Below are 22,819 nucleotides of genomic sequence, written 5' to 3' on the forward strand. Positions count from 1 at the left end.
TATAGTTTTACTCATGTGTGTCTGGCACATGAGTAAGGATTTGACTTTTAGTGACATCATGAAAGGCCGGCAGTATTTATCTTATTATCATTGATGTTTTTTCTTCCCCATCTCACTTACACTGACATGTGCTATCCATGTCAGTAATGTTATAAAGTGTAGTTTGACTTGCAGTTTCTCCATGCGTGAAGATATTGCTGCCTTTAGTGATGGTTTTGTTATTCGCTTAAATAAATGATACCTTTAGACGTCGTTTGATAGGCTGGAACAAGCAAGAACAGAACGACAAGTTCCGTTTTTTTTAAATACCATCAAACGTTGGCCGCAAGGCAGACAAGGGGGACATTGGGACAAGGGGTATAAATTTCGCCCGTCTTGGAGTGTTCAAGGGTAATGAAGGAACGGAGAGCACAGTACACGGCTCGATCTCCCTAACTCTTCTTACTGTCCTCTATCCCTCCCTCAACTTCTCCCACTTCTCCCGCTGCCCTTCCTCCCCCTCTCGCTGTTCTGAGCTAGGAATGGTTGGAATCTCTAATCTCTATTGCTTCCTATTTCTCATCTCTCCAGAGGCACTTGCTCTGTCACTCTTGCCCCCAACTCTTTGCCTTGCACGATCGACCGATTATCCATGATACAGATAATTTGGAGAGGAATGAGCCGAAGGAGGTGACATCGAAGGCCGTGAGAGACGACGAGGACACCGCAGCAGTCATGCAGCCGATTGTCAAGCTTGAGGAGGACGAAGAAGTTCTTCTCAATATGTATGTGAAGGGAGCCTTCCGATCGTTTGTTTGGGCTTAAGGTCTCTTCAAGCGTAAGGGTTTTATGCCAACATGGTTGTCTTTTTCAGGAAGGCGAAGCTTTATCGGCTCGATAAAGAGGGAAATCAGTGGAAAGAGAGGGTGTCGGGAACATGAAGCTCCTAAAGCTTTTTATTTCGTCTGTATTTGTTAAACCTAGAGCACGTTATGGCTAGTTTTTCAGGTAACATGACAACACAAATCGTTGTTTTCCTTCCTTTTGCATTGTCTAGTTTGGTGCTTTGCTTCCAACCAACATCGATTAACCTTTGCACCAACTATACATGAATTGCAATAAGAATAAATAGATTCCGGACCTTTTCATATTTTTCATCGGCTATTCAGAGATGAATATTTGTTGCACAGAAAATGTTTGTTGAAATGTTTGCACAAAAAATGTCTGGTGAAAGTACATGTTTCATTGATGATTTATCATTTTTAAGTATGAGTTTTTTTTTTATTTATTTGCAGGCGAAAAGTCATGAAAGAGAAAAAAGATGGAGGTGGAGGAGCTAATTACTTGATGAATCATAATTACTTGATGAATCATGAATTTTGTTGCATGTTTGATGATTGATTATAATAAGTTGTTCAAGTTATCAATATAGAATTTGTATTATTTTGGCTTAATAACTCTCTCTCTCTCTCTCTCTCTCTCTCTCTCTCTCTCTCTCTCTCTATATATATATATATATATATATATATATATATATATATATATATATATGTGTGCAAAGAATGGGCCAAACAAACAAAATAAAAGGCAAACACTAGACAAAACAAATTGATGCAATCCAAACGCTAATTTTCTGTTTTTTAAATTATCCAAACAGTGGACAGAAGACTGACAAGACAGACAAAAGAGTGGTCTGGTAAACAAGACATCCTGTGGATGTCCGTCCGTTCCGTCTAATGAGACAATTATTAAACGACCTCTTATTTTTGCCTCTTAATCTCCTTTCCGTTGACATTTTTTCTTCTCCATACACTCCTCTTATTTTTGCCCCTGAATCTCTTTTCCGTTGACATTTTTTCTTCCCCATCAGTGTATGTTTGAGTTCACTGACGTCTGCTATCTGTGTTACGATGGTTTCTCCATGTGTGACAATATGGATGCCTTTAGTCGATTTTGTTCTTTGCATCAGTAAATGGTACCATTACTCCCGATCTGCTTCCGCTTTCTTGTTCGCTCTGCTTCTGCCCCCAAATTTATGTTCGTTACCATCGGCGACCAACGTACCAACTACCGACTTGAGCTATTGGGCCGATGATCAGTGACGAGTGCACCCATCTCCACCGGCCACCGTCAAAGTTCCGGTCGTATATTCATAGTGATGATAGGTAGATATGGTACAGATATTCCAACTAGCATGTTGTTCCAGTTGTGCTATTAGCAAGGGAGACACATTTAGATTTAATATTGGATCTAGATATGGTATGCTATTTTTGAGAGCCGGCTCCATAAAATTACATTTGGACCGAGACATATCTATTGGAAAAGGTAGACAAGGATTTATCTGAACTTAGTCCAATGACTAATTTGTTGTCTTCGTTATCAATGTCCACGAGACTCATCCACATATTGATAGTCGTTGTCGAAGATGGTAGTTTTGGTTTCTCATTGCCGGCGTTTTATAAATGCCGGCTTTAACTGCATTTTTTACTATTCCAACCACATATATAGTGCATATTACAAATTCATCCCCGTTATAGTGCATATATATTAATCTCAAATAAATATATAGAGAAAATTTTTTACTATTCCAACCATATATATATATATAAATGTATCCCTATTACAAATTCATCCCCGTTATAGTGCATATATATTAATCTCAAATAAATATATAGATAAAATTTTGGTCAAATTTTAGTACTCCATCAAGATGTACATCTTTTGGATCCAATTATATCTGACTTGGCTTTGGGATACCAATAAAAGGTCCAAACCATGAAAAAATTCCCCAAACAAATCTAAAAATTGAACAAATTTTCCATAAACGCACTTGAACCAAGAATATCTGATTCTGCTTCTACGTCATTCTCCTAAGATCTCTACGTAGGAGCAAACAACACTGAACCTACGCTAGCATGTAGAAACCCAAATACAAACTCAGTCGCTACTAAACCATCAAATCCAAGAAATCAGAATAAGAAAAAGAATAGAACAACTAGCAAAAATTCATAAATTTAGAGTACAAGAAACAATTGTAGATGAACCAGCTAGGTGGAAAATATTCACAGGGGTAGAGAAGGATAGGACAACCATAAACATAATCCCAAATCGTTCAACTTTGAACTTAAAAGTAAAGAAGAGGCAGGCGCCAAGCCGCTTGAACAATAGATCCAAAGAAACTAACAAAAATCAGTCAATGAATAACTTCCCAGTCACAAGAGAAGATGACATGAATGACTCTAACTGAAACAAAAGACCGACACAGGAAACCATGTAAATTGACGGAAACGATCAGCGCAGCTAGAAAGATATAAAAAAGAGAGGATCAGCTCGAATACAAGAACATGGTAGATATAAGTCAAAAAAATAATAATAAAACAAAAAACCATGAAATAAATCCAAAACACCCAGAGAACAAGACCATTAGAACCACCCAAAACAAAAGAATTAATTAACCATGTCAAAATAAGCTTCCATTATCAGATTACACAAAATTCTCAACAAAACCCCAAACATGTGCACAAACAATAAACAACAGAAACCAACCAGAAGAGTCCAAACTAATTAGAAAAAGCTAATACCCAAAAACTCAATTCCACAGAGAGAGAGAGAGAGAGAGAGAGACTCAAGAATGCACTGACCCATCTCGATCCATCGACGCCGTCGACAGCCCAATTTTGTTGTATGGCGATGATTGAATCTCGGAAGGTGATAAGCTACAATGCAAGGAAAAATCTGTTAAACAAGATTGCAAAACAAAAATCATTAGAATATTTTCATCGTGATTGCAGTAAAAAAGCTACAACACAAGGAAAAAGACAGATTTAGAGACAGATAAGGCGATAAGCTTCTGGTGCTTGATGTAAAGATCTAGGACTAACAATTAAATTGGCTGCAGAATCAGAAGATTACTGTTGCTTGCTCTCAATTTCATACCTGTCAGACTGCATTCTTGGTGTTCCACCTGCTATATTTGCCAGCCATCCTAAGACGAAATCTGATATGTAGCGCTCTATATTCATCCCCACTAGTATATTTGTAGGTTTCAGACCACTGTGAACATACTTCTTGGGGCTGTACTCATGCAAGTAGCCAATCCCTTTGCTATCTCCTTTGCAATTCCAACTCTCATTTCCCACAGAAGAGGACCATTCTTTTCTGCAACTAAAACCAAAATAATCTGAGAAAAATTCAGAAACATGCCAACAATATAATGGTTAAAATTGTTTCTAAGACTTGGCTGTTTAGAAATGAGGTAGGACAAGAACATTCCATTATACTGCTGAAAAGCAAGGATTTGCTCAGGTCATTGCCAACTTTTAGCACCTGAACTGTGTTACTTGTTCCAACAAAGACCATCGCATAGTCATCATGATATCACATGAAAATTTCATGGTTACTTGGAAGAGAAAGACAATTAAGAGAGAAACTGTTGAAATATCAACATCCACCAAAAAAGTGGATGGAATTGAGGACTTACCATGAATGGTAGAAGCCAGATTTCCATTATGGCATACAAGTTCACTCATTCTTTTCACGAGATCTCAAATTTTTATAGACAAACATGACCTCTGCTTTTTCACACTTGAATTGCAACTGCTGTTTCACAAGCAGAACATATGCTTCATGATTAGCATCATATTTCAGCATGGAAGCAGCTGTCCAGCACTACAAAGCAACACAAGCAAATAAAATTCAGCTACACATGTTTATTCTTAAAAAGACCTTAAACGTATAGAGCATTTTAACAATAGCCCGCAGCAGCTGCATTGTCTTACAACTCTTTTGGCTTTCTCCACATGATAGTAAAACAAGCCTTTAGCAAGCAACCTGTTCTCAAATACTGTTCTCAGATAAATATTATGCAGAAACTCTTCTGCATCCCAAGATTGCACTCTCTCTCTGAACCTGAGAGCTTAACTAACCCTCACCACAAAGACTAGCTTTTGATTACCTTCAACCCAGATTCTGACTGACTGAACCATAAATATGTCTTTGATGGTAGACTGATACGGCATCTGAACATGCATTTCATAATGAACTTGAGATTTGTTTACATTTTATAAGAGTATAGCTAACTACGTATATGTAAAATATCTATGCAAGCCACAACTATTCTGATGTCATTCTCAAAATCTAAATACTACCTGACTTTCATTCAGATGAAGAACATGTGATGTAATCTACTTCCGTACAATATCAATATCAACATTCTCAATTGACATCTCACATGAAAAAAAAAAATCTCTATTTCTCATCTCTCTCTCTCTCTCTCTCTCTCTCTCTCTCTCTCTCTCTCTCTCTCTCTCTCTCTCTCCCCCCCTCTCTCTCTCTAGCTTTTCTCACCCATGATACTTGAGGGAAACCAAAGGTTGGAGTGCACATTTTAAATTACTTTTTGTAAAATAAGAAATATACTTACTTCCAACGGATGTTCCTGACAGATACAAAAATCAGCATGCTTAAAAGTGCATGATTAGAATAGCGATGGGAGTTAAAACTTGTAATTCAGAATCTTTAATAAGAGAACCAAAAAAAACTAAGCTTATACCAAGCATTACCATAAATATCGGCAAGTTAGTCAATTTGCAATTTCAATGGACCCCATTTGATCTTGATTTAGCTTCAAACTCTATGCTCAAAACCACACATTTTAACCTGCAAGCTTTAACAAAAGCAGATTATGCCACTATTAGTTGACTCGGGGGTAAAACGTAAGAAAGACCAGAAAAGGCAATGGTCCTTTTTCTCTGCGGTCCTGCAACAAGTTTGAGACTCCACAACCAGTGTATCCAGGAACACAAAGACCAGTGAACATCTATCTAAGAATACAAAGAAATTAATTTGCTAACATTGACATATTGAAAAATTGGCATGAGAAATTTGTCAAATCTAGAAGTAACATTTTCTATCATTGGATATTTCTTGTAAACTATAAAAAATGTTTGTGTGATTTGGTTCATCAAATGAGACAGTGAACAAAACAACTTTGTAACATGAAAAGAAAAACAGGTATGATCAGAAACAGAAGCATCGCACCTGCAAATTCAACGAAAAAATCATTAGTAAGTAACACTCACTCTCTTTAATTTAAATATGAACATACTCTAGATCTCCGATCATGTAGCTTCGCTTCAAAATTATTCATTTACCATCCTATTCATAAGGCAACATAAAAAGAAAAATAATTTATTTGACATTAAAAAAACTATAACATATATCAAAATGTCATTAATTAAAACGCACCAGTGATGCATGAAAAAAGCTTCTACCATTGCCTCTCATCATTGTCAAAATTTATCCAATGCTTGCTTTTAATTATTGATTTTCTGCTACTAGTTGTTCATCATCTTTTGAAGCTTCTCTATTTTTTCCTATAAGTTCTCAATCCTCTTTTTTTGCCGTCATAGATTCCTTTATTAATTTAATCTTGGTTGGATGTGAGCCAAAAAAGTCTGCAGGAGTGCGACCTAATCCATTAGTACGCACACGACCATGTTGCTCTTCTCCAATAACTTGTGCAAAAATATCATCATCAGTCACATGTGATCGTCCATCTGAATGAGATAGTCTCTCCATGAATTTGGCCTGTAAAAATAAATTTTCTAAGATAAAGTACCACTAGACGTAAATAAAGAATATACAGCTATTTGAGCAAACTTTTGATCAATGTATTCACCATTTCTTGTATGTATTCTCATAAAAACTTCAATTCTACTTGGCTCTAATCCATCTTCTTTCTCTGCCATCTAACATAAAAAAACACAAAGTAACTTATTCCTTTACATTACAACAATGAATAAATAAATAAATAAATAAAATGTAAAGCTCGATAAAATTCGTCAATAACCATTTCTTACGAACTCATCCAAACTTTTGCTGCCCATGGTATGAGAATACTTTTTCTTCGCACAACTATCCTTGCTTTTCTTACGTAGTTTCTTCAATTTAAAAAAAGATGGCATCTCGTTAATAATATATATTGCATAAATGCAAATGCATTTATTATACCTTTCCTTCATGAGAGTTCCAAATTCTACTAATACATCCCATTGGCTTGGCACAACCCTAGGGCCACAATCCTTATGTTGAACTTCATGTCTCTCATGAATGTCAAAGTGTTCTCTTTTAAGTGTGCACTTTCATTCTCTCCATTGCTTTCCACGAGTTTTAACCATCCACCTCTTACCAGACTTATGAATCTTGAATTTTTCCTGCACAATAAAGATCAAAAAATATTTATTTAAATTTACAAAAATCTATAAAAATATAAAAATCTACCTTCTATAAAAACATAAAAATCTACCTTAACACGATGTCTTATGCCTCTTTTGTAGCTCTTTGGCATGTCCTTCCAAAATTTGTATGTAAGAGGTGCTAAGCGACCATCTCATACAAGAAGTCCCATATACTTGAATAACATGCTTGCATCTTTACCAATAGGTTGACCAAGGTACCTGTGGTGAACCTTAAGTTTTTCACCATCACCCAACTTCATTACCTTCATAACACGATTAGGTCCACGTTTTTTTTTTCTTTTTTCTTTTTTTTTTTTAGTGCCTTGCTCTGTACATGTAATACACAAGTTAATAAAGTCAACATAAACGAATATGAGAAATACAACATTTAGTAATAATTTACAAGAGTCAAGTCATAACTAAACATACCAATAGATGAAGATCCTTCATGGGCTATTTCCACAACAGGGACAACTGTGGCTTTCGGTTTACGAGGCATCTCGGCTTAAGAAGATGATATTGAAATTAATCATATACACATGCATTTGTGTAGAAGAAACTAAACAATATGTACATGGCCTTCAACAAATCTATGGAATGAAATCCTTCATAAAAGTATAGAAAAAAGTAGAAAATTGGAAAAAACATACTCAAGCAATTAGATGCAGCTATGCATACACAAAGTAAAATTCTAAGTACATCATAAGCATAGCTGCATATTGCTACTGAAGTGCATGCATTATAAAATCAGGGCCATCTAGTTTGAAATAACAGAGTTAAATTGTTTACCACAAAATCATGGGATAACTGAGTGTCGAGAAAATGCTTTGGAGCAAAGACCATTGTTGATAAAATGCTTTGGAGCACCAACTGTACTAGTTCCAATGGCAATGCTGACTGCATACTCATAAACATGAGTATGAAGCAATGAGTGTAACATAAATGATAAGCAATTGACTATACTGTCGGGTGCCTTTGTATGTCAACACAATATATTGTCATTTAGCACTCATAAGACATTAATCGGTATGCTTTATAAAATTATGAATGATGCCATAAATAATCAGAACAAAAGAAGAGGTGATTTGAATAACAAATATGTACCCTAAAGAAAGAGTAATTAATCAGCAAGTAGGAAGGTTCAAGTGTTCGGTGGTGGAAATGTTGTTTTTATTTGTTCTTTTTGTGAGAAAGAGTTTAATGGATCATATACAAGAGTGAAAGAGCATCTGTTAAAAAAAACAAGCACAGGGAATTCAAGTATGTAAAGATATCACAATGAGAGTTTGGATCAGTTGAAGAAAGAACAAGAACTCTTTTAGAAAAAGAAAAGCATGACATCACCCAGTTTTATTGACATTGCTTCAATTTTACATGAAAAGGATGGCATCATCCGGTTTGAGACTTTCTTATGAGATATAAATGTAAACCATTAATGTTTTTTTTTTTTCATTTTATCATTTTTGAGAATATAAAATTTGTCATACCCGTGTACCCACAATTTTCAAAATTGTGGTGTTCGAACCCGTACCATACCCGCACGCATGTGATATAGAGCCTAGGTAAGTCCACCAATCAAAAAGTATTCAATCAAGTCAAAACATGCTATAGTACCTTTATAAACAGTATGATATTACCGAAAAAAAACTTCTTTGAGCTGTTTCAGCCCTAAAAGTATGCTATAATATACTCGTTGAGCATCTTGTTCCAATCCCTTTTCGTTGAGGGAAAAAAGTTCACACCTTGTGTTGTTTCACAGTCTAAATAGGAATACCACTGCTAATCAAAAACAGTAGAAGCAGTGAAAGTAGAGGAGGAAAAAGCACAGCAAAAGCCATGTCAGACTAACCCTGACTCTTGCTGACAAGCCCAGCATTACAGCATCAACCATGCCCTTGGAGGTTAGGAGGACGCCAGTCAAGTGTCCATGGCATCAACAAATGTGAAGTCACGATTATTGGAGGTTACTTCGCTAACCGCCTATTAGATCTATCCAATTTGCTGGTAACTATGGTCAGAATTCATATTTGCTGGTAAGTGGTGGTAACCGTGATGTCACAAAAACCATATACTCCGTGGAAAAATTTGGAGTCAAAGATAATCACTTGATCAGAAACATGCAAACACAAACTATTATGTTAAACAAACATTTTAAGAATATCAAAATTGCAAAAAATATGTAGAAATTGTAACCATTGCCGAAGAAATGCTATTTATCTATTATTAACAATAGCATAAAATACATTTGAAAATTAACTCCTAAATTCTAACTGCAAGAACAAGAATGCAACTAAGGACATACAACTCAATCGCCGACTGAACTGGGCATCAGAATTACTAAAGAAACAGAAAAGAATTTTGCAGACGCTGAAAAAAGAAAAGGATCAGAGGCCGGGGCTAAGACGCTAAAACAAACAACGAAGACAACTTAACAAATTAATTGAGAAGAGGAAAAGAAAAAAAAAGGAGTTTTCCTCAATGGAAATCAAGCAGGTCCTTGTTTTCACAATTAGAAAGAAGATTAAAGACAACCTGAGAGCGCCATGACTCGTCAGAAACTTCAATTTACCTTTTAGCTCGTTCTTCGTTTTCCGTCGTCGTGGTCAGCAGCAGCAGAACTAGAACTTAGAACCCCTCTTTCTCTCTCCACCCAATGGGCTATCTGCATAAACCAATAGAAACAGCGCAGTTTTCAAGAGCTTTCAGAAGTAGAGTGCTGCGATAAACGTCCTTTATTATCCGTTAGAAGTGGATTGATCTTAGAATTTAACTTAGAAATTAACTCTCCTCCCCTTCTCTCTCTCTCTCTTTATCTGCATGATGCAGTGAGGCCTCTGCCTCTTCCTGTCTTGCTGCTCATGTTGGTCCAGTTTGTGGTTCAAACATCGAACTGAGGAAATTCAACTGAGTAAGATGAGTGTCTCTTGTTCTAGTCTCGTTAAATAGAGATTTCACGGAAAAAGGAAGCCGTAACAGCTCCCGTAGCCAACGCAGCTACAGAAAGGACTGCTCCGACAGCCTTAGAGAGAGAGACAGAGAGATTGGGTAAGAGTGTGTCTTAGTTCCTCGCATGATCTAAAAGGAGAAAATGCATTGAAAATTTACACAAGTCCTACTGCCGAATGCTGGTCTCTCTTTGCTTCATAGAACATACCAGAAAATGAAGGGCTAAAATGAATACCTCTTCCTCACAGGGCCAGGCGATCATGGCTAAGATGAAATCTGGCCATCACCTGATGCTTGAATGGCAAATGGAGGCAAGGGGCTTGATGGTTTGGCCATGCCTGATGGTATGGAGAGCAAACGGACTATGATTGATCAGACATCCTGTTGGCAGGAGAAATTCGGGAAATTAAAATAAGTTTGGCAAATCAATGTCTGGACAAGGGATGATCGAGAGGACAAAGGGGAAAAATGCTTACCTCTTAAGTGGTGTCCTCCTCAACATCTCACGATGGCCACAACGATGGCATCCTCCTCAACAGCTCACGATGGCCTCAGCAATGGCGTCCTCCTCAACCAAAAATGGTGCTGTGTCACATGCAACTCGACCTCGACTAGACTCCCTCGACGAACTTGACTCGAACTCAATTTGTTTATTAAACGAAACGAGTAGAGTTTGAGCTAAAAAATAACTCGACAGCATAAATAAATAGAGCTCAAGTTAAGTGGGTTCCGATTGGTTAAACTGGATTAAGTTTAAAAAGAAAAATATATAAAATGTCTCTAAAAGTTATTAAAAAAAGTTGGTCGCTCAAATGGGCATGCACTGATTGGTATATGGCAGGTTCCATTTCAAATCTACGTGTTGCCTTTGTTTTTTTTTAAATAATTTTTAATAAAATGCTTTGCTCGTCTCTAACCAATCTTTGACTTAGTCTTAATCGAGTTGAGTTTGAGTTTTAAGAGCTTGACTCTTTGACTTAGTCTTAATCGAGTTGAGTTTGAGTTTTAAGAGCTCGAACCAAGTCAAGCTTAAGCTAATGAAATCAAACTCGACTCAAAAACATATCGTGGATGACCAAAAATGGTGTTTTGTCACATGCAACTGAAAAGGAGAACCCATCATTGTAGGAGTATACGCTATATTGTTCTTGTAATGCATGCCTTTAGCAGAACATCAAGAACAAAAATTTCATTATGAATGAGTCATGTTTTGATGAGCTTGTTTGGCCTCAATTCCAAAAGAGAATGTAATAGTCCAGTAGCCTTTAAAGCGAATTCATGTCCCAATCTATGAATAAGTCATAATACTGTGGAACTTTATGTGATGATGGTATCAATGTTTATGATAGAAACAGATAGCAACTTTATAGTTTTCAACAGTAACAAACCACAAGTATGTCGAACTTAAACAAATGATTTCGAAAAAAACGTAAAGCTGCACTTGGTTGACAAATTAAAACAGCAAGTTGGAGGCAAAATGCCGTTTTTTTCTCCAAAATGCCATTTAAGGCGTGTTTGTGAGACAATCAAAACTAGGTTAGTGAATAATATGAACCCCGAAGCTTTCCCGTAACACATTGTAAAACCCGGAATTAAATGCAAAATATATAAAACTATATCTGAATTTTTACTTGTAATTGGATTCCAACCTCCATGAAGGTCAGCCATTTATTAGATTAATTAAGGAGAACTTATATGTATCCACATCTTACCACTAAATGCATCTAAAATTTCCTTATTGAATCAGGCTATTTGAATTTGGATTTGGATTGAATAATGGACTATATCTGAATTAACTGGTAACCTTAAAAATGCTGCTTAACGTGATTGATTGAGCTTAGCTTTGAATTTAGACTTTAACGTGATTTTCTGTAACGAAATCAAAGCCTAATCAGCTCAAAATTTGTATCTTGATATGCATTCTCAGCAAATATGAAATATAATTTTATTGCTTACGTAATTTTTTTTAATGTCAAGAGCACCAAGTTTTGCATGAACAACACCAGAGAAGACAGACAAGATTGGATTTGATACTGGAACACTTGATTATGAGAAAATTTGATTTGGAATTGTAGACTATTGAGAATTTTTAAAGGATTATATGATAGTTAGCTGAATAATTATTTGTTTTAGTTCGTAGCATTTTTTGGGCTGCATTGAAGTAGCTATGTGGCAAACTGCAATACGCTAAACTGAGAGCGAGAGGCTTCCATTCTAGTCTTGACAGTATGATGAAATACTTTCTTTTGCTCGCTCAAGATTGATATTAGAAATTTTGCAATGTTTCTTATTTGAACATGTTTTTTTTGTTCCATTGAAAATGAGGTGGGATTTGGTGAACCTGTTTTTGCTTATCTGTGAATTTATGTACAAACAGGACAGCAACACAGTGCGTGTTTTGGAAAATAATAGCAACCTAATACTATTCACATGTAATAGTCTGATTTGGATTCAAATGTTAAAATACAAGTCCTCTAGTCTCAGAGTCCCTCTCAAACAGTTTGTAGTTATATTAGTTGTAAGTCATAAAAAAGGAGAAATCAACAATTCTTTGGCCCTTTATTGCACAATTTTCTTCAGCCATAATTTGTATGATCCAAAACCTAATGATTTTTACTTTGCAGATGGACGAAGCACTAGTATCATGAGGACATTTCTTAAGTTTTTTTAAGTGCATTTTAGCTTAGAGATTTCCAAATGACTTGATTTATTCCATAAATCAATGTATAAGTCTTTGTTTTCTTTTAAATTTTCATGTAGCTTGGACATATGAAATATTTTTTTACGCAATACATACACATTTGATGTCGGCCTCCTATGCACTATTCATTAACAAATAGTTGTCTACTAGTTGACTTCTTATCCACTTATGGGTGATTATTTAGATCGAAGTTCTTATAATATGGAAGACCAAAATTAGATCGCAAAGAAAAGAGATAGTGTAGAATATTTGAACGATGTGGATAACTTTCTTGATTTTGCGAGTGCTAATAATGTCACTGCCAATGGAAGAATGTGATGTCCATGCATGAAATGCAATAATTTTAGGTCTCACAATGTACTTGATGCATTAGATCATATTATTTGTTATGGATTCGTTTAATCATGTTCGGTGACATTTTCATGGGTAATCAGTTTTGCCACCTGCAATAGAAGTTAACCAACTATTGGATTGTACTTTGAAAACATGCACGAAGTGTAAGATGATGTGTTTTGACATGCATGAAGATGTATTTGCTTTAGCTAGACCTGTCAACCGTGTTATTGAAGAATGAAAAAACTTATATGAAAGATTGAGTAGAGATACAAAAGAACTTTATCTAGGCTGCAGCAAACATATAAAAAAGAGTTTTTTAATATGCATGTTTCATATGAAGATTCTAGCATTGGTGTGTTTTTTAATTTATTGCATGAAGTCTTTCCTAATGGAGAGTAGTTACCACAAATCATGTATGAGGTAATCTTTGCAAAAGTGAAGATTAATAGTGAAAGGATAGATGTACTTGAATAACAACGTATTGTATAGGCACGAGTCCCTTTCAAAAGATACATATGACAAATGTGGTGTATCACGATGGAAAGACACTGACAATCAATCTACCCTGAAGGTATCTATAAAGAAAATAAGACACCTATCAAGATTCAGTGTTATTTTTCACTTGCATTGTTGAATAGAAGTTCTTAATATTGGATGTTGCATGGCAGATGACATGACATTTTGAAACTCGTGTTAAAAACAAAGTGTTGGGACACCCAATAGATGGATTGACGTGGAATAGTTTTGATGAAATGAACTCATCTTTTGTAGGACATGCTCAAAAGGTATGACTTGGTATAGTAAACGATGATTTTAATCCATTTGGAACTATGACATCAACCTACAATATTTGACCTGTTATGTTAGTTATTTGTAATCTTCCACCTTAGATGTGTATGAAACAACCTTGTACCATATTATCATTGTTCGTACATAGACCAATTGTTCCCAATACATCTGACGGTGATGTTTGTTTTAGTCACTTGTAGATGAATTATTAACACTATGGAGTGATGGGGTATGCATATTTGTTATTCATAGAAGAGAATACTTTCAACTACCTGTCACTTTGATGTGGACTACACATGACTTTGTAGGATATGTTCATCTATTAGTGTGGAGTACTAAAGGCAAGCTAGCGTGTCCAATATGTTACGTTGATATTGTTAGTTACATATTAAAACACACAAAAAAAGATGTTACATAAGGCATCATCATTGGTTTCTTATGAGTTATAGATATAAAAAAATTTGTCATTTATTTGGTGGTAATGAGGAAATGAAATTGGCTTCAATTCTGCTATCTAGGAGTGAATTACTGCAACAGGTGACATTGACAATAATGAGAGATAATTCACGTTGAGACAAATGTTTATACATAACTGGAAAAAAATGAGTATCTTCTTCACATAGTCATATTAGAAACAAACCATGCTACATTACAATTTAGATGTCATACACATTGAAAAGTACATATGTGACAACATTATTGGTACATTGTTGAACATGAACAAAAATTCCAAAAATCATTTGAATGCTCGATTAGACTTGAAAGAAATGAACAAAAAGCTATTTCGTTGGTATGTTGTCATGTACTTGTTAGTTGTGCTTGATTATTTACGTTCATGTTCTTGGTTTTCTATTATGTAGGTACGGAACTTGAGAGTTACGTACATAATAAAGCTAACCATAATGTTCCATTGTAGAGAGATATGTAGCGTATGAGTGCATGATATTTTATTCAATATATTTTTATGTATTGAAACAAGATTCAATAGGCCCGAAAGGAATAACGAAAACCTTATTGTGAATTCAAAAGTTCAATCCAGTGCGACTTGAGTGGATCATTCATAAGGTGCATTAGAGATAATAACTTTCGACACCTTAACCATCAACAAGTGCATAGGTATATATTGTTCAATCATAAGGAAGTAGAACAATATCTTGCATAAGTTGGTCCTACACAAGTGTGCATTACATAATACAGACACCTTTTTAGATCGTGGAGATATGAATTGAGGAAAGTATACAAGCATTTTCAAACTTTTGAAGCTCGTAAAATCTAACTTGCTAGGCACTAGATTTTAAATGATCAATTGGAATCTATGATGAAGCATGTTGATGAAGAGGAGAAAAAAGTTAGTATAAATCGATGTAATATCATATATGATGTAACAATTTATGGGAAGTTAGTGAAAAAGTACTAAAAAATCGTGCACAATTGAAGTACCAATAGACCATAGGTACTTAGAATTTTGTATGATTTAAAGCGAAGAAGGTAAATTATAACTTGACATTATTTTGAGTTCAAATTTCTAGTTAAATAATAATTAACTATGCATATATCAACTACTCAATTTGACATATTCCTTTATATGGTTTGAAGAAGATGAACTTGTGTCTTCACGTGCTAAAGTTTTTATTGCTACTCAAAGCTGCACTAATGCAAACTACTCTAACAGCGAAAGTAGCAATGTTATAGTAAATGTTGTATATATTTGTTACTCACATAAGAGTAGATTTGTTATTGCATACTAACCGTGTTTCATGTAACGCATTAGCAAAAAACAAATAAAAAGATAACTACTGTAACAACCCGACCCACTTTTAAGTTTGGACCCTTGGTTTGGTGGATTCCAACCCACCTCCTAGCAGTTTCGGCTCCAATCTTAAAAAAGTTAGGAACTAAGACAACCATCTAATGAATAATCTTTTTATAAGCCCTTTAAGATCCCTCACAATCTTCAATACATGACTAAATTTTTGGGGTGTTATAATTCATCTCACTTAAGGTACATGCGTCCGTGCATGTGGGACCCCACGTCCAAGTATTGAACTGGCTCTGATACCACTGTAGCAACCCAACCCACTTCTAAGTTTAGGCCCTTGGTTTGACGGATCCGAACCGGCTTCCTAGCAGTTTCGGCTCTAATCCTAAAAAGGCTAGGAACCAAGACAACCATCTAATTAATAACCTTTTTATAAGCCCTTGAAGATCCCTCACAATCTTTAATATGGGACTAAATTTTTTGGGTGTTACAACTACTTTATCTAAGGAAGCAACTGACTCACCTGGCAGTAATGATGTGTTATCCCAAGTGATGGTAGAAGATGGACATGGTTGGCTACATACAATGGAAACACTAGGTGTGAAACTTTCATAGTTTTCTATTGAAACTACAAGCAAGAGTCAACTTAAGGTACAAAATATAGCATAGCATTAAAAAAACGCGTTAGTACTCTACAAGGAAAGTTAATTATACTTGAAGAGAAATCTGCAAGATATGATGAGCTCAAAATAACATGTGCTAGAGTACTTGAGCTCGAGACAATCTGTGCTAGGGTTCCTAAGCTATAGGTTAAATATATAAAGGTAGATATGCTTAAAGATCATATAAATCAAATCATGGCTTTGCTGACAGGATTATCCATTTAAGTCTCAAATATATTAATGTTAAAATATCCCTATCATTTCTTGTAACATATTTTATGTTTTTATGCCGGTTTTTCGACACCTCCTAATTTTCACTATTGATGCATGTAGACAAAAGTTGAAGTCCTTACTCTTGGACTTTCTTTCATGTACCGAATGTGATGTACAAGTATCATCTTAATATGGAAGATGAATTATAATTATCAAAAAAAAATTTGGACTTATTTCAGTTTTCATGTATTTTCTTAACATGTTCGTTATTGAAGAGAATAACAATTCATTTGTATGTCTAACCAAGAATATGTTATGTATAATAGAATAATTATAGTTTTGGTTTGTTATCCATTAATTGAATGGTTTTTTTGTATTCTCATTATTTGGGTTGTATATAATATAATATAATTTAAAAAATATTACAATGTTTTACTGACATGAGAGGTCCGTCAGTAAAACCAACTATTGCTGGTAGACAGAAAACATCAATATAAAGTGACTTTTATCATGTGTAAGCTTTTGTTGGTAAAAGGATGTGTTTACTAACGAAGGATTATCATCAATAAAACAACCAATTACAGACAGACACAAAATGTTAGTATAAAATGTCTTTTTACTGATGGTTGCAACATCAGTAAAACAACAAAATACACTGACATCCATTTCTAAGTAGACATATGCCAACAATATATAGAACCATCAATGAAAGCTTTAGTGTCACCATGTTCATTGACAGATTTTATGTGCCTTTAATAATGCATTTAATGACAATTTCAGTTTTTTTAGTTTTTTGCGCATCGGTAAAGCTATGTTCTTTATATTCCCTATTATGATGTCACTATTGAAGATATTTTGGAAAACTTTATTATTGATCCTATTATTTGTATAATATACATATGTTTTTTCATCCTTCTACAGTCTTAACATGGCAAGAAAGCACTGATTATTGATGTTAAGCACCAATTATTGATGTTTTATCTGCACATTACTTTGGAAAAACTTATCTTTCATGTTGATTCTATTACTTGCCCAAAATGTGTTGTCTAATTTTTAATATGTACATGGAAACACCCCTCTCTCTCTCTATCTCTCTTCTCTCTCTCTCTCTCTCTATCTATCTTATAGTTGAGGCCAATGATCCTTTGAACTTTTCTTTTGCCTTTTCTCTGATGTGGCGATATGAGATATGGTGATATGAGATACATCAACAACAATATCCATGTTGAAGACAATGAATAAAGTATTTTTACAAATTGAGAAGCTAACTTAGACTTTTATATGTGGCCAAGTGGTCACTATATTTTGATTAGTTTTACCTTTTAGATTGGAATAGTTGAAAGACAAGTATTGCCTTAATTTCCAATGGCAGTTTGACATTTTCTACATTCAAGTGCAATGGCTATGAAGCATTTATTCAACTTTAACCTGCATTTAGTCAAAAATGGGCTAGGAATGTAACCAATCTATATGATCATGCCTCATGGGGATATACTTGTGTAACCAGTCTTCATTCCTACTACTCCAATGTTCCTTATTAATGAGTGTATCAATTTTATGATCTACTATAGTTATATTATACATAATGAATGGTTCTATTTGTTTAACTATAATTTTACTGTCCTCTATTTTTTTGTTGAAGTTTGTTTCTAGAGGGTTTATAACCTGGTTTTTGTCATCCAAACAAAACCAAGTTAAAAAAATTAAAACTTGGTTTGAATATTATCATCCAAATAGGTAAACCTATCGAAAAAAGCAAAGATGGGTAGAAATAATTTCTCTCTACCTCATTACAAGGCGCTCAAGTGTCTCTTTTGTTCTGAGCATGGGGGAATGCATGTGTAAATTAAGACAACAAATATTTGTTGTTACATAGTTATTGTAATTTGTTAAAGGGAATAGCAAATAACCAATTCTAACATGATCAACTTCATGCTCATCATCACACGAGCAAGATATTTCTTGGTTCCTAATTATTATGGATCAATCTACACATATATTGGATCAAATACAATAATATTATATGTATGAGTTAATGTCTCCCCTCAAACTGGACTAGGTGCTATGATCCAGTCCAACTTTGTTTTTTAAATAAAAGAATTCAGCTCTTCCCAACGGGTTCGTGAATATATCAGCTACATGTTGTGTTGAAGGAATACATCTAATTTCAAGGAGGTTGGCTGTAAATCTTTCTTGAACATAATGATAGTTCAATTCAATATGTTTGGACCGACTATGTTGTACCGGATCGATGATCATGTGCAAGGCTGATAGAATATTGTAATACAGAACATGCGTTCTGTGTATACTAACTCCAATATATCTGAATATATAACTAATCCAAGTCATTTCAGCTGTTGCACTAGCTAGTGCACGGTACTTCACCTCTAAAAGTGATTGTGCTATGATGGGCCGCTTTTACAAGAACAAGAGATGCAATTAGGCTCAAGGTATATGCCATGCCATGTTGTTGAACACTAGTTGATAACATTAGAGCCTCTAGAGAAGCATAGAGTCTATAGGTTTTATTCTTAAGCGATAGTCTATAGTGGCCTTTACATACCTGAGAATTTTCTTGACGAGTTGAAAGTGAAACTCTAATAGCGGTTGCATATATCACGACACAAAATTTATGCTATAAACCAAGTCCGAGCGTGTGAGTGTTAAGTATTATAAACTACCAACCAAGCTATTGAAAAGGGTAGCATGTTGAAAGTTTGGGCTCCACTGGTTACAGTAGGGAGATTCTCTCATGGGAATGTTGCTAAGCTTGCAATCTAGCATTTTAGCTCGCTGGAGGATTTTCTTGGCATATCTTGTCTGATTTAGAAATATATCTTTTTCTTCCTGCTACAGCTATATACCAAGAAAATGATGGACGGTTCCTAGATTCTTTTATAGCAAAGGCACAACTGGTATTTGAAGTGAATTCCTTCAATGTGTTTGGCCTATCACTAGTTATTAGTATGTCATCGATATACAAAATCAGCCATATAATTTCACGTTCTCCTTTGCCTATGAACAAAGAGGAATCCACTAGAGTGCAAAAAAATCCATAATTCAACAGAAATTGCTAATTTTATTAAACTACATTCTAGCAAATTGATGTAGTCCACATAAGACTTTGTTTAACTTACACAACTAATTGGGTTTGTTTGGGTCCTTGAAGCCTAGTGGCTGATCCACATATACCGATGGAAGAATACATCTTTTATATCAATTTGATGTATCATCCATCATCTAGTAGTTCAACAATGAAGATCATTCTAATTATTGTAGGTTTAATAACCGGTGACAATGTCTCCACAAAGTCTATACCTAGAAGTTGGTTTATTCCTTAGCTACAAGCCTTGCCTTTAGACACGGTAAGGTTCCATCTGCTTTTACCTTGGTTTTAAACAACCATTTATATCTATAATATGCATAAATTGTTCTTTGGGTACCAAATCCCATGTTATTGTTAGCTGAGAGTGTCAATCTCTTATTTCATTGCAATTGTCCAACTTGCATCTGATAAAACTTCCTTAATGAAGTTGGTTCTTTAGGCAATAACACACAAGAGAGTAATTAGAGAGGGTCCAGTTTCACTATTCCATGCATTGAATAATTCACCATTTGCCTCGCAGGAGTGGGTGCTGAGTTGTCTCTATTGGGTCGGTTTCAAGCTGTTCATCGAAAGATGTAATAATCTCCTGCATGCTACCTTACTCTACTCTCTATTCATCATTGTTCATGTGACCACCTTGTGAATCAGTAAGTTGTTGATTATGTTCAACTCGACCGACTTCCTTTGTTCCATGCATTTTCTCAACATTAATTCTTGTTATTTCATGAGCAATGTTATGTTTTTTTCTCCATTAATTGTGCCTTTGCTCACCTCTCCATCAGCAGAAAACCATGTCTCATATTCAGCTTCAAAAATTTCAATTCTTGCACCATCTACACCTTTGAATTGAAGATTATTCTCATCAAATATAATGTCTAGAAATGCATACCCATCTTGATTTAATGTCTAATGCATTGTATATTGGGTTAAGTTTATGCTTGACATAAGGGATGGGTAGCACAAACATTTGAGGGTTCTTATATAATTGTAGTCAGGCTTGGTTCTAAATAATTTTTCATATGGTAAAGTCATATTCAACACAAGTGAAGGAACTCTATTATGAACACAAATAGTGGTATTGAATGCCTCAACTAAGTACTTGGGAGGCAAAGCAACATGGAACAACATAGCTAAGCCAAGCTCTATAACAACCCTGTGTTTTCTCTCGGCATGTCCATTCTATTGTGGTGTGTATGGACAAGACATTATATGTTGAATACCGTTTTCTTGAAAATTTTTCTTCATCTTGAAATTATTAAATTTTGTTCCACCCTATGAGTGGAACACTTTGATCATTTATTAAATTGATTCTTTGCATATGTAATGAAACTTTTAAAACCAAACATAATGAAATATGTAAAAAGGTTGTGATTCATGGTTATCAACAAAAAAGAAAGGTAGATGGGAAGATTTTGCCATAGAAAAACTAGCACATATATTTCTTTATGTAATGTTTGATCTACAGATCTGTTTTTGTCTATTTAAAAAATTCAAAACACCAAAATTAACATGAATCAATCTCCTATGCCTATCTCTAGACTAACTACCCTTTGACAATTTGAGAAGCATGCCTCCTTTATTTAAGCTGCAAGAAGATAAAGATCACCCCGATGCTAGCCTTCAACAATCACTCGTCCCAATTCCCTCGATTCCCTGTTCTTGATTTGGGAGCAATCATGTGAAAAACAAAATCAACCAATAAATTCTTTATTAGCTGACTTACTGAAATCAAATTCCTTTCAATTTCATGAACAACTAACACCTTTCTCAACTCTAGTCCATCTTTCTTAGAACTGATTTTAACATCTCCAACATGAGTGATATTAAGAGAATTTCCATTACTGGCTATTACTCTATCTTTTTCTTTGTATTTAGATAAGTTTTCAATCATATGTGTTTGAGGTCACATGTGATGTCGCTCAAACATTTAGAAACTGAGCCTGATCCTAGTTGTTGGGCATAGTTACCACTACTAGTGCCTCAGTAGCATTTTCTGCCTTGTAGGCATTATTAAACCTAAACTAACACTTAAGTGGAGAGTGATTTGGTTTAGAACAAACCTGACAAATAATATAGTTTTTTTTGTTCGTTATAGCTTTTCATTTGTTGTCCGATGATTTTTGTTGTGCATTCATTTGGTTCTGTGGTTTCCTTGTGTTTCCTAGTTTTTCTTGATGTCCTCGGTTGTATGGGTAAAAACCTCAACCTTTAGAAGAGAACATTTGTTTCCTCTTCCTCCACGATTGTTGTTGAATCCCTATTTTTGAGTGTAGAGAGAAAAATGGCATATTCGTTGAACAACTTCATTGTTTCATAGCTTTGGAGCAACATAATAGCCTCCTTATAAGATGGAAATGAAGGCTTCACATTGATATGACTAAAGATACACATTCTGTCCCCAATCCATTCAAGATAAGGAAAATCTTGGTCTGATCGTTCATATGTTTCCCAATCACCAGTAGTTCATCATAGGTATTTTTGAAGATTCGGATGTAATTTGCCATGCTTATGTTTTTCTTCTTATGTGTCTGCAACTTCTGCAGCAAGTGTTTTCCTCTTTTGAAAAACCAACGCATATGCTTCTTCAATTGTTTTCCACACTTGTTGAGCCGGCTCCAATCTAACCACTAAGCCTAGGACATCCTCTGGAAGTATGCCCATGATCTATCCATGCAGGAGTCGATCCCACTTCTTCAACTGTAGGTAGTCTGGACTGGCTTCTTGCTTGTCACCATTGGTAACAAATTGATCCGGTGCAAGAACTTCTTTAATGATGAGCCCATACACGTCTTGGCTCTCAATAAGGCAAAGTACTTGTGTTTTCTATAAGAGAAGAATTGTTTGGGAAAGCTTTATGAAAATGAAATTGGCCAGAAACGTGTCTGGGTAAGGAAACTTCTGGTTCGATGCAATCGGAGTAACAGAGGAACACATGGATGTGACCTTTTTTTATGACTGCTCCTATACCATATAGAAAAAAGCAAAGATAGGCTAAGATAATTTCTCTCTACTTTATTACAATGCTCTCAGGTGTCTCTTATACTCGAAGCAAAGAAATACACATGTAAATGATACAACAAATATTTGCTA

At 35.0% G+C, this 22,819-nt stretch overlaps 2 long non-coding RNA genes across 14 annotated transcripts; one reads left to right on the forward strand and one right to left on the reverse strand.

Annotated features, from left to right (window-relative positions):
* The first annotated feature begins 352 nt into the window (after positions 1-352).
* LOC116257856 (uncharacterized) lies at positions 353-1,436 on the forward strand. Its single transcript, XR_004173489.2, has 3 exons — positions 353-764; positions 854-987; positions 1,275-1,436. It is a non-coding gene; the product is annotated as an uncharacterized LOC116257856 (long non-coding RNA).
* A 1,979-nt stretch (positions 1,437-3,415) lies between these two features.
* Positions 3,416-10,774, reverse strand: LOC116257070 (uncharacterized). Of its 13 annotated transcripts, none has more exons than XR_007573787.1 (12): positions 10,640-10,774; positions 10,399-10,544; positions 9,787-9,879; positions 7,647-7,721; positions 7,286-7,545; positions 6,991-7,193; positions 6,840-6,920; positions 6,659-6,728; positions 5,541-6,567; positions 4,460-4,647; positions 3,916-4,137; positions 3,416-3,695 (listed from the first exon to the last, which is right to left on the reverse strand). It is a non-coding gene; the product is annotated as an uncharacterized LOC116257070 (long non-coding RNA). The 13 variants fall into 13 exon arrangements; XR_007573786.1 differs by having other exon boundaries at positions 6,830-6,920; XR_007573784.1 differs by lacking the exon at positions 6,840-6,920.
* Between the last annotated feature and the right edge of the window lie 12,045 nt (positions 10,775-22,819).

This window comes from Nymphaea colorata, chromosome 7, assembly GCF_008831285.2.
Source record: "Nymphaea colorata isolate Beijing-Zhang1983 chromosome 7, ASM883128v2, whole genome shotgun sequence".
In the NCBI taxonomy this organism is placed as follows: Eukaryota; Viridiplantae; Streptophyta; class Magnoliopsida; order Nymphaeales; family Nymphaeaceae; genus Nymphaea; species Nymphaea colorata.